We start from the raw sequence: 10646 nt of genomic DNA on the forward strand, positions 1-10646 counted from the left end.
CATATTAGGAGGGTTATGTATAACGCCGATTGATGCATCAATTTTTCATTCATTGTAGTAATTGACTCGTATGCTCTTGGTTGGTTAATTTGAATCCGAATTGAGTTATCCAATTGTTAGTTCATGTTTATGGATTCATTTGGATATTGTAAATTGTTTGGTTGCTTAGATTTGTCGAAGCATGATTATAGGGCTGATTTGTATGTCCTTGCGATTCATAATTGTTGAGCTATAAACTGTTTTGGCTTAATTTAAATGTTTAGGGCTGTTTTATATAATATTTTTAGGATAATGTTATACTTGGATTGTGGTGTTTAGTTTGGTTATCGACATTGCTTGGGCATGAGGAATACGCTTATTGTTAATTTGTTTGCTAAGGCATGTTTTGACTTGTGTTGTCTTTTAAAGCGTGTTGGTTCATTATGGATTTTATCAAACACTTTATTGCGTGTTGATTAATTGGTTAGTTAAACGATATTGAGTTCCTTACTTTTCAAACTCAGGTTTTAAATTATTATTTGATTCCAGATTTTAAACATTGGTTTACAACTTGGTTATGTTGGGTCGGGTTAGACCTGGGTCGCCCGACATGTGAGTTAAGCTTGAAAGTCTTTGTTGACTCGGCTAAGTACCATTTTGGGTTTAGACATGTTTTACCAAATGGTTTGAAAAAGTTTCCGGATTATGTTTTCAATTGAAACTCAATAGGGCTTAACTTGTTGTATGGTTTTGACTATATTTTGAGTATGTGTATTTACTATGTATTTGGCTTATGTGTTAGCATTGATTTTGGTTTTGTGCTAGTCCTATGTGGTGTCTAGTACTCTCTAGAGTTAGGGGATGATATTAATTCTGATTTATGTTTTCTTAGACTCGTCGACGGCTCGTGCGTCGGAGTCAAATCAGGTTTAGGTTCTTGCCAGGTTTATTACGTGGATTCGCAAGCAGTGAGTTTGTACTTACTATTTACCGCTTTATAAAGTAAATTGTTATTTCAATATATAAATATATACTGTATGTATATTTTGAACTGTTTTTCCATTATGGCTTTTAGTTGGAACATGCTACCTAATGGGCATTATTAGGACTGCGTGCGCACCGGTATTGATCTAGATAAGGTATGTGATATGTGGTGGTAACTCGGTGTGAGCATAGCTCTCGGGACCAGTAGAGTAACTCGGTATAGCTCAGCTCTCGGTACTCTGGTTATGGATTAAGAGTGGTCGGTGGTAACTCGGTGTAGCTTAGCTCTCTGGATCAAGCCTATTGAATTATGGTTATTTTTAGTATTGTGAATTAGGGTTACAACTATTACACGTAATGTTTATATTAAATGTTTTAAAAGAGTTTTAAAGGTTTTCCACTTGATAAATGTAAATAGTGCTATGAACTCATCTCAGTATATCTAACCCCGTTGTTTTCCCAATTTTTCCAAGGTTATGATATGAGCGAGTGAGCTGCTCTCCGATTCTTTATTTCCTCGGAGGTTTTACTTTATTTAATAAAGTTATTAAACTGATTTTATTCTTAGACCGCAGTAGTAATTAGAAGTCTTATATGTCTAGTACTTGTTATAAACTTATTCAATGGATTATTGATGTATTAACATTCTTTAATTAATTTGGGTTAATATGTACTCCTGCCATGTTTGAGACTCAGAGTTGGCTGAGCATTTTATAATAAACGTTTAAAACATTACGAAACAAATCCAAATGTTTACAATGTTACAAAGCAAATCCTTATGTTTTACCTTATTAGCTGTTTAAGCCAAACGTTTAAAACGTTACGAAACAAATCAAAACGTTTAAAACGTTAAAAAACAAATCCTAACGTTTCACCTTTTTAGCTATTTAATCCGAACGTTTAAAACTTTACGAAACAAATCCAAACGTTTTACCTTTTTAGCGATTTAAGGAAAACGTTTAAAACGTTACGAAACTAATCCAAGCGTTTGAAACGTTACGAAAAAATCCTAACGTTTCACCTTTTTAGTGATTTAAGCCAAACGTTTAAAACGTTACGAAACAAATCTAAACGTTTCCCCTTTTTAGTGATTTAAGCCTAACGTTTAAAACGTTACGAAACAAATCCAAACGTTGAAAACGGTACAAACAAATCCTAACGTTTTACCTTTTTAGCTATTTTAGCCGCACGTTTAAAATGTTACGAAACAAATCCAAACGTTTAAAATGTTACGAAACAAATCCAAACGTTTAAAACGTTACGAAACAAATCAGAACATTTAAAACGTTACTAAACAAATCTAAACGTTTAAAATGTTACAAAACAAATCCAAACTTTTCACGTTTTTAACAATTTACGCCAAACATTTAAAACGTTACGAATCCTAACAATTCCCTTTTTAGCGATTTATGCCAAACGTTTAGAACGCTACGAAACAAATCCAAACGTTTCCCCTTTTTGTCGATTTAAGCCAAACGTTTAAAACATTATGAAACTAATACAAACGTTTAAAATGTTACGAAACAAACCTAACGTTTCATCTTTTTAGTGATTTATGCCAAACATTTAAAACTTTACGAAACAAATCCTAATGTTTCACCTTTTTAGCGATTTAAGCCAAATGTTTAAAACGTTAGGAAACAAATCCAAACGTATAAAACATTAATGTTTCACCTTTTTAGCTATTTAAGTGAAACGTTTAAAACGTTACGAAACAAATTCAAACGTTTAAAATGTTAAGGAATAAATTCAAACGTTTCCCCTTTTTAGCAATTTAAGCCAAACGTTTAAAACATTACGAAACAATTCCAAACATTTCACCTTTTCAGCTATTTAAGCCAAATGTTTAAAACGTAATGAAACATATCCAAACGTTTTAAATGTTACAAAACAAATTCTAAAGTTTCACCTTTTTAGCTATTTAAGCCAAACGTTTAAAACGTTTCGAAAACAATCCTAACATTTCACATTTTTAGCAATTTAAGCCAAATGTTTAAAATGTTACGAAAAAAATCCTAATGTTTTAACTTTTTAGCGATTTAATCCAAACGTTTAAAACGTTACGAAACAAATCCAAACATTCAAAATGTTACTAAACAAATCCAAACATTTAAAACATTACAAAGAAATCTAAACGTTTAAAACGTTACGAAACAAATCCAAATGTTTAAAAACTACGAAACTAAACCTAACATTTCACCTCTTTAGCGATTTAATCAAAACGTTTAAAGTATTACGAAACAAATCCAAACGTTTCACCTTTTTGGCTGTTTAAGTCAAACATTTAAATCGTTACGAAACGAATCTAAATGTTTAAAACGTTAAAAAACAAATCCTAACATTTCCCCTTTTTAGCTATGAAACCAAACGTTTAAAACGTTACGAAAAAAAATCCTAACATTTCACCTTTTTAGCAATTTACGCCAAACGTTTAAAACGTTACGAAATAAATCCTAACGTTTCACCTTTTTAGCGAATTAATCCAAACATTTAAAACGTTACGAAACAAATCCAAATGTTTAAAATGTTAGGAAACAAATCCAAACGTTTATAACGTTATGAAAAAAATCCAATAGTTTATTACGTTACAAAACAAATACAAACGTTTAAAACGTTACGAAACAAATCCGAACTTCTCACATTTTTAGCGATTTAATCCAAAAATATAAAGCGTTAAGAAACAAATCCAATAGTTTAAAACGTTAAAAAACAAATACAAACGTTTAAAACGTTACGAAAAAAAAATCTGACCTTTTCACCTTTTTAGCGATTTAATCCAAAAATATAAAGCGTTAAGAAACAAATCCAAACGTTTAAAATGTTATGAAACAAATCCAAACGTTTAAAATGTTACCAAACAAATCTAAACGTTTAAAATGTTACGAAACAAATCCAAATGTTTTCACTTTTTAGCTATTTAAGCCAAATATTTAAAACGTTACGAAACAAATCTGAATGTTTCACCTCATCAGCTATATAAGCAAAATGTTTAAAACGTTACGAAACAAATCCAAATGTTTAAAACTATACGAAAAAAATCCTAACTTTTCACCTATTTTGCAATTTAAGCCAAACGTTTAAATCGTTACAAAACAAATCCAATTAAAACGTTACGAAACAAATCCTAACGTTTCACCTTTTTAGCGATTTAAGCCAAACGTTTAAAACGTTACGAAACAAATCCTAATGTTTCACCTTTTTAGCGATTTAAGCCAAACGTTTAAAACGTTACGAAACGAATCTTGAAATTTCACATTATTAGTGATTTAAGCCAAACGTAACGTTTAAAACATTAAGAAACAAATCCAAACGTTAAAAACGTTACGAAACAAGACCAAATGTTTCACCTTTCTAGCGAATTATTGCAAACGTTTAACATATTACGAAGCAAATATGAACGTTTAAAACGTTACGAAACAAACCCAAACAATCAAAACGTTACGAAAAAAATCCAAATGTTTAAAATGTTACAAAACAAATCCAAACTTTTCACCATTTTAGCGATTTAATCCAAACATTTAAAGTGTTACGAAAAAAATCCAAACGTTCGAAACGTTATGAAACAAATCCAAATGTTTAAAACGTTATGAAAAAAATCCAAACATTTCACCTTTTTAGAAATTTAAGCCAAACATTTAAATCGTTATAAAACAAATCCAAACGTTTAAAACTTTACGAAATAAATCCTAACATATAACCTTTTTAGCGATTTAAGCCTAATGTTTAAAACGTTACGAAACAAATACTAACATTTCACGTTTTTAGCGATTTATTCCAAACGTTTAAAACGTTGCGAAACAAATCCTAACGTTTAATACGTTACGAAACAAATCCAAACCTTTCACCTTTTTAGCGATTTAAGCGAAACTTTTAATACGTTACGAAACTAATCCAAACGTTTAAAACGTTACGAAATAAATCCTAATGTTTCACCTTTTTAGCGCTTGAAGCCAAACGTTTAAAATGTTACGAAACAAATCATAACGTTTCATCTTTTTTAGTGATTATAGCCAAACGTTTAAAACGTTACGAAGCAAATCTTAATGTTTCATCTTTTTAGCGATTTAAGCCAAATATTTAAAACGTTACGAAACAAATCCTAACGTTTTACTTTTTTAGCGATTTAATCCAAACGTTTCAAACGTTACGAAACAAATCGAAATGTTTAAGACTTTATGAAACAAATCCAAATGTTTAAAACGTTACAAATCGAAATGTTTACGAGAAATGCTTAATCACCAAAAAATGCCAAACCTATACGTCTTGTGTCACTTATAGCCAAACCTTTAAAAACCACCAGATTTAGCCAAACCTTATATATTTTGTTTCTTTTTAGCCATTTTTGAGTCGAACTGGTTTTTTTGACACCTTGTCGTCCATGTCACTGCCAACTAAGCAATTGGCTGGCATGACAACTGACACAATTAAATTAGGTTTGGCTATATCTGACATAAAATACATAGTTTTGGTATTTTTTTTGATGATTAGAGCTAATTTTAAAATCAAACTAATTTTTAAATTCAATAATTAATAAATTAAATATACAACAAATATATGACAGTGTTCATAATTCAACTACACACACATAAACATAAAAAAAATTACTCAATAGATCACTGCTTATTTAAAGGACGAGTAAGTTTTTTCTCTTTTTTTTCTCTATAAAGTGAAGCCCATTGTGGTGTAATCAATATAAATCACGATGTTTATAAAATATGGACGCATATGTCATTTATTCTGCATAGCAACTTGCTTTAATTTACACATAACCACTTTTTTATTACCTAATCTCAGTTATAACAAAATCTGAATAGCATTGAAAATAATAAATCAAACTCGGAATCATCATGAACATTAAACACTTTCACCAAACTTAATTCAACATTAATTCTTAAGTAATACATTAATTCAACTTTTTTAATCAAATATGGCTAATTTTTTTAAAAATTATCCTTTAATTTTAATTTTAATTATTACTTAAATTAATTACATATTCATTAAAATATATTATACAATAAATTTATTAGATTTAGTAAAAAAATTGGATTAATTTTAATTAGTATTAAATAGAAAATATTAATTATTTTTAAATATATATTAATTTTATAAATGATATAATTAATTTACTAATTATTGAATCTAACATATTAGTTTGATTTTAAAATTAGCTCTAATCACCAAAAAATACCAAAACTATGTATTTTGTGTCAGTTATAGCCAAACCTAATTTAATTGTCTCAGTTGTCATGCCAGCCAATTGCTTAGGTGGCAGTGACGTGGACGACAAGGTGTCAAAAAACCGGTTCGATTCAAAAATGGCTAAAAAAGAAACATAACATATAAGGTTTGGCTAAATCTGATGGTTTTAAAAGGTTTGGCTATAACTGACCCGAGACGCATAAGTTTGGCATTTTTGGTGATTAAGCCTACGAGAAAATCCAAACGTTTAAAACGTTACATAACAAATCAAATGTTTAAAACGTTATAAAACAAATCCAAACATTTAATGCATTACGAAACTGTCACTGTCATGACCCAAAATCTCGAGTCGAGACCGACGCTAGAAAATGCGAGTGGTAGCTCCGCAACCGTAGCAAGCCTGAAAACATTGTAAATTTTTTGCTTTCAAATTAAATATTCATTCATAAAAGTGTTTTTATAATGCTATGACCCCATTTAATATAAATATCAGAGTTAAAATACTTAATACATGAACATTAAAACACTAGTCTACTGCGGACTTCTAGAATACAAATCTTCTTTTCATGTCTTGAATAAAATGACTTCTGAGGAAATAAAACTTCGGAAGTTTTCATCGGATCATCATTTACTTTCCTGTAAAATTGGATGGACAATGGGGTCAGTATAAAACTGAGTGAGTTCACAATATTACTAATAAATATTACATAAAGGGTAAAAACACTTTAAAACCACTTTATGTAAAATATACTCTTTTCAAATCATTTTCAAATCTCTTCTCAATTGAATTCAACATCTACACACTTTTCAAATACCTTGAAAGTATTTATAGAAAATACTTTTAAACTCAATAGAATCTTAATTAGTCTATAGCATTAATACTATAGACAACCACTTATAAGCAAGTTAAATCATTTTTAAAGAACACAGAAGGCATACCGAATATGCTCCACATTTTTAAAACTCATAATCACATGAACATATTGTATCATGTCAACAATCGTGATATCCATCTCTGTAATAATACACCAAACCCTAGGTCTGTAACCAGAGACACAACACTGGCTTACAGCCTAGCCAAACTCTTTCTAGGCCACCTGATGGCTAAACCTTTTCTCTCCATTAGCAGGCTCGACCCTTCTCCCTTCACCGACCATCGTTCAGGACTCAGCCCGGTGTCATGCGCATTGACACCAAATAAAATATTCTCCCATGTGCATATCTCTATCTCAGCACATAATCATAGGTGCATATCACAACTCAGCACCTCTCACATACATCATTACAGACTGGCATATCACTAATATAAATCTCAAACCATTTGAGCACAACCAATTCACCATTTGGCCACAAAACCAAATCTCAAAACAATTTCAACAACAAACACTTTAATGCATCATTTACCAAATCAAATGACTATCCAATAGTCAAAAAGGCATGTCATATTTATCAACAATGAATCGATATCTCAAAAGTATAAAAGCTTTACCACACTCAAATATTCATATAGATTCTAATCAACAATTGCTTCATTGCAATAACGTTTAATTAAACACATTTTAAACATTTTCCATAATAGCTATATAAACCATTTAAACGCATAATTCAATCTCAATAGCAAAGGCTAAAATATCTAGTAATTATCATTTTCACATCGCACATTGAAACAAATTGAATTGAATACCTTTGCAACAAATATTTCATAAACTCACAGTGATCGCTTAAATCCAAAATAAGCTTATATCCATCAATCCCCGTCAGGTTTCTTTAATTCGCCACGTCCATACCTCGATGACTCGCATAAAACTTCAAATTCAATCCTCCAAATATCAAAATATTTAACCAAAGGATTTCTGAGATTTTAATTTTTACGGAAACGGCGAGAAAATTGGCCGGAATACGAGAAGCAAACATGTCGTTTTAGGCTGAAACTTAATCATGGATTTGATATATTTTTCAGCCGAATTATATAAAACCAAAATAATAGAGTTTAAGAGGATGTCGATAGCTTCAATTTGATATAAAGAACATCGAATTCCGATATTGGTGTAGAGAGATATCGACCAAACAAGCTTGACGTATCAAAACCGCTTTTTAGAGAATACATCGATTGGAGAAGAAAAACGTACTATAAACGTTTCATATAGATATAGAATAAAATATCGCCACGTGTCACTGTGCATGTGTGACACGTCTCTCCAAGTGTCGTTGCGCATGCGCGCCACGTGTCGCCACGTATCATTGTGCATACGCACCACATGTCGCCGCACATGCTAGACTCGTGTCTCCACTTATCCGTCACCATGTGTCGCCACTCCTATATTGCCACGTGTCCGCAACCATTCTTTTCTACATCCTTCAATTTTACATTCAAAATTCCGTATTTTGACGTTCTAATTTCTAGGATATTTCCAAAACTTTTTACTCTTCAATTAGAGATGCATATTGATATATTAATTTATTTTATTTTAACCTCTATTCTCCAAATACTATTCTACGCGCGTATTATACCCGATATAAAATGCTTATCCATTCTTATATAATTATAATTCCAAATATAATTATATCTCATCCTTAAACCTTAATTTATTTATCCTCTAAATATTTATATTTATTTTTTTATATCAAACATGTCATGTATTTCATCAGATTTTAAACGAAACGTGTGTCACATGTCGGATTATTACGTCATAACAGTGAGGGATATTACAGTCACGACCCAATTTCATGAATCGTGACCGGCGCTAGGGTATGGGTATGGTCGTACCAAAACCCATAGCAAGTCTTGCGGAAAATAAAAAAAATTTAAACCTGCAGAAAACTGCTCGGGGGAAACCGAGACTCCAACTTAAGTCTAACAATTTATATTACAGTTCTAATATAAATAATTTAAATATCTGAAATGCTCAATAGCATGCCTTAAATATAATAATAAAATATTCCACAGTAAACATGCCAATAATAAATAATCGAACAGATCGACAATCCCAAAGTGCAATAAAAATATAATATATAAATTAGTTCTACTACGGTCTAAGAGTTTGAAAATAGAACTAGTTTAAATAACATAAAACCTCCGAGGAATCAAAAGAATTAGAGTGGACCAGCTTTCAAATCATAAACCTGAAAAATTTGGAAAAATAACGGAGTCAGATATACTGAGATGAGTTCGCAATACTATTGACATTTGTTAAGTTTAAAACCCTTAAATCAAAACATTTTATACTAATATAGTATGATTATGGAAAACAGTATTGAAATGATTTAAATAACCAAATAAAGCTAAAATATAAATTTAATCACAAAAGCATTTTAAGCCAAAAATTCAAATTATCAATTAAATAATAGGGGTAATGTCATAAAAATTCACGAACTTTACATGTTTTCCATTTTTAATCATGCCTTTAAATTTTCTCATTTTCATGCACGAACTACAACTTTTTCTCAAATTCATGCACGGTGCTGAGGTGTCACGGCTTCATTGGTGTAATTCGCTGAGGGTGGAGGTCATTTTACACCAATGAATGAGTGCCACCTCAGCATCGTGTATGAATTTGGGAAAAATGGTGGTTCGTGTATGAAAATGAGAAAATTTAAACTTCATGATTAAAATGAGAAAACGTGTAAAGTTCGTGATTTTTTTTGACATTAACCCTAAATAATAATTAATAATAATTATAAATTTAATTTTTAAATAACTCAAATATTATTTTAGGTATTAAAAATAATATAACTAATTTAACAACTTTCAAATTTAAATGAAACCCCCAATTCCCATTTCATATAGCCACTTTATAAAATCATATATAAACCATAATAGGATTAATATTAATTTAAAATATTAATGCTCGAAGAAATTTCAAATTATAAAAATAATATTATTTAAACCGCTAAATAAATAAGCCGAAATCAATTTCGTAATTTAATATTTAAAATCAATAAAAAAATAGTTAATTAAGTAACTTAAAGAATTATACAAATTATCATCAAATAACCTAGTGGCCTAAGATAATATTTAACCAAAAGTAAATCCTAAAAACCAATCGTCTATTGCCACGAAGTCATCTTCTACATTTGCAAAAACACAAGCAACCCAACATATGCAGAGAAAAGAACGAAATTCCGAAACCGAATTTAAGAAATCTTAATAATTAAACTTCATATTTCTTTTATAATTCAAACTACCCAAGACATAATATCAACTCCAACAATTACAAGAATCTGATAACCACAAAAACAAGATTAACAAAATCAAGAACTCATAAGCCGAAACTATGAACAACGAAGAGTAATCCAAAACCGAAACCTCAAAACACCAATCAACACATTCCAATTGATAAGCCCAATTATAATATTCTCTAAAACCTCAAACTCAACAATGAAACAACAAGATGAATGGCAGTAGTAATTCCAAAACAAAACAGTTTATAATCAATGAAATACGATGAAACGGCAGCGATTGATACAGGTTCGTTTACGTACCG

Source organism: Mercurialis annua, linkage group LG5, assembly GCF_937616625.2.
Source record: "Mercurialis annua linkage group LG5, ddMerAnnu1.2, whole genome shotgun sequence".
Taxonomy (NCBI): domain Eukaryota; kingdom Viridiplantae; phylum Streptophyta; class Magnoliopsida; order Malpighiales; family Euphorbiaceae; genus Mercurialis; species Mercurialis annua.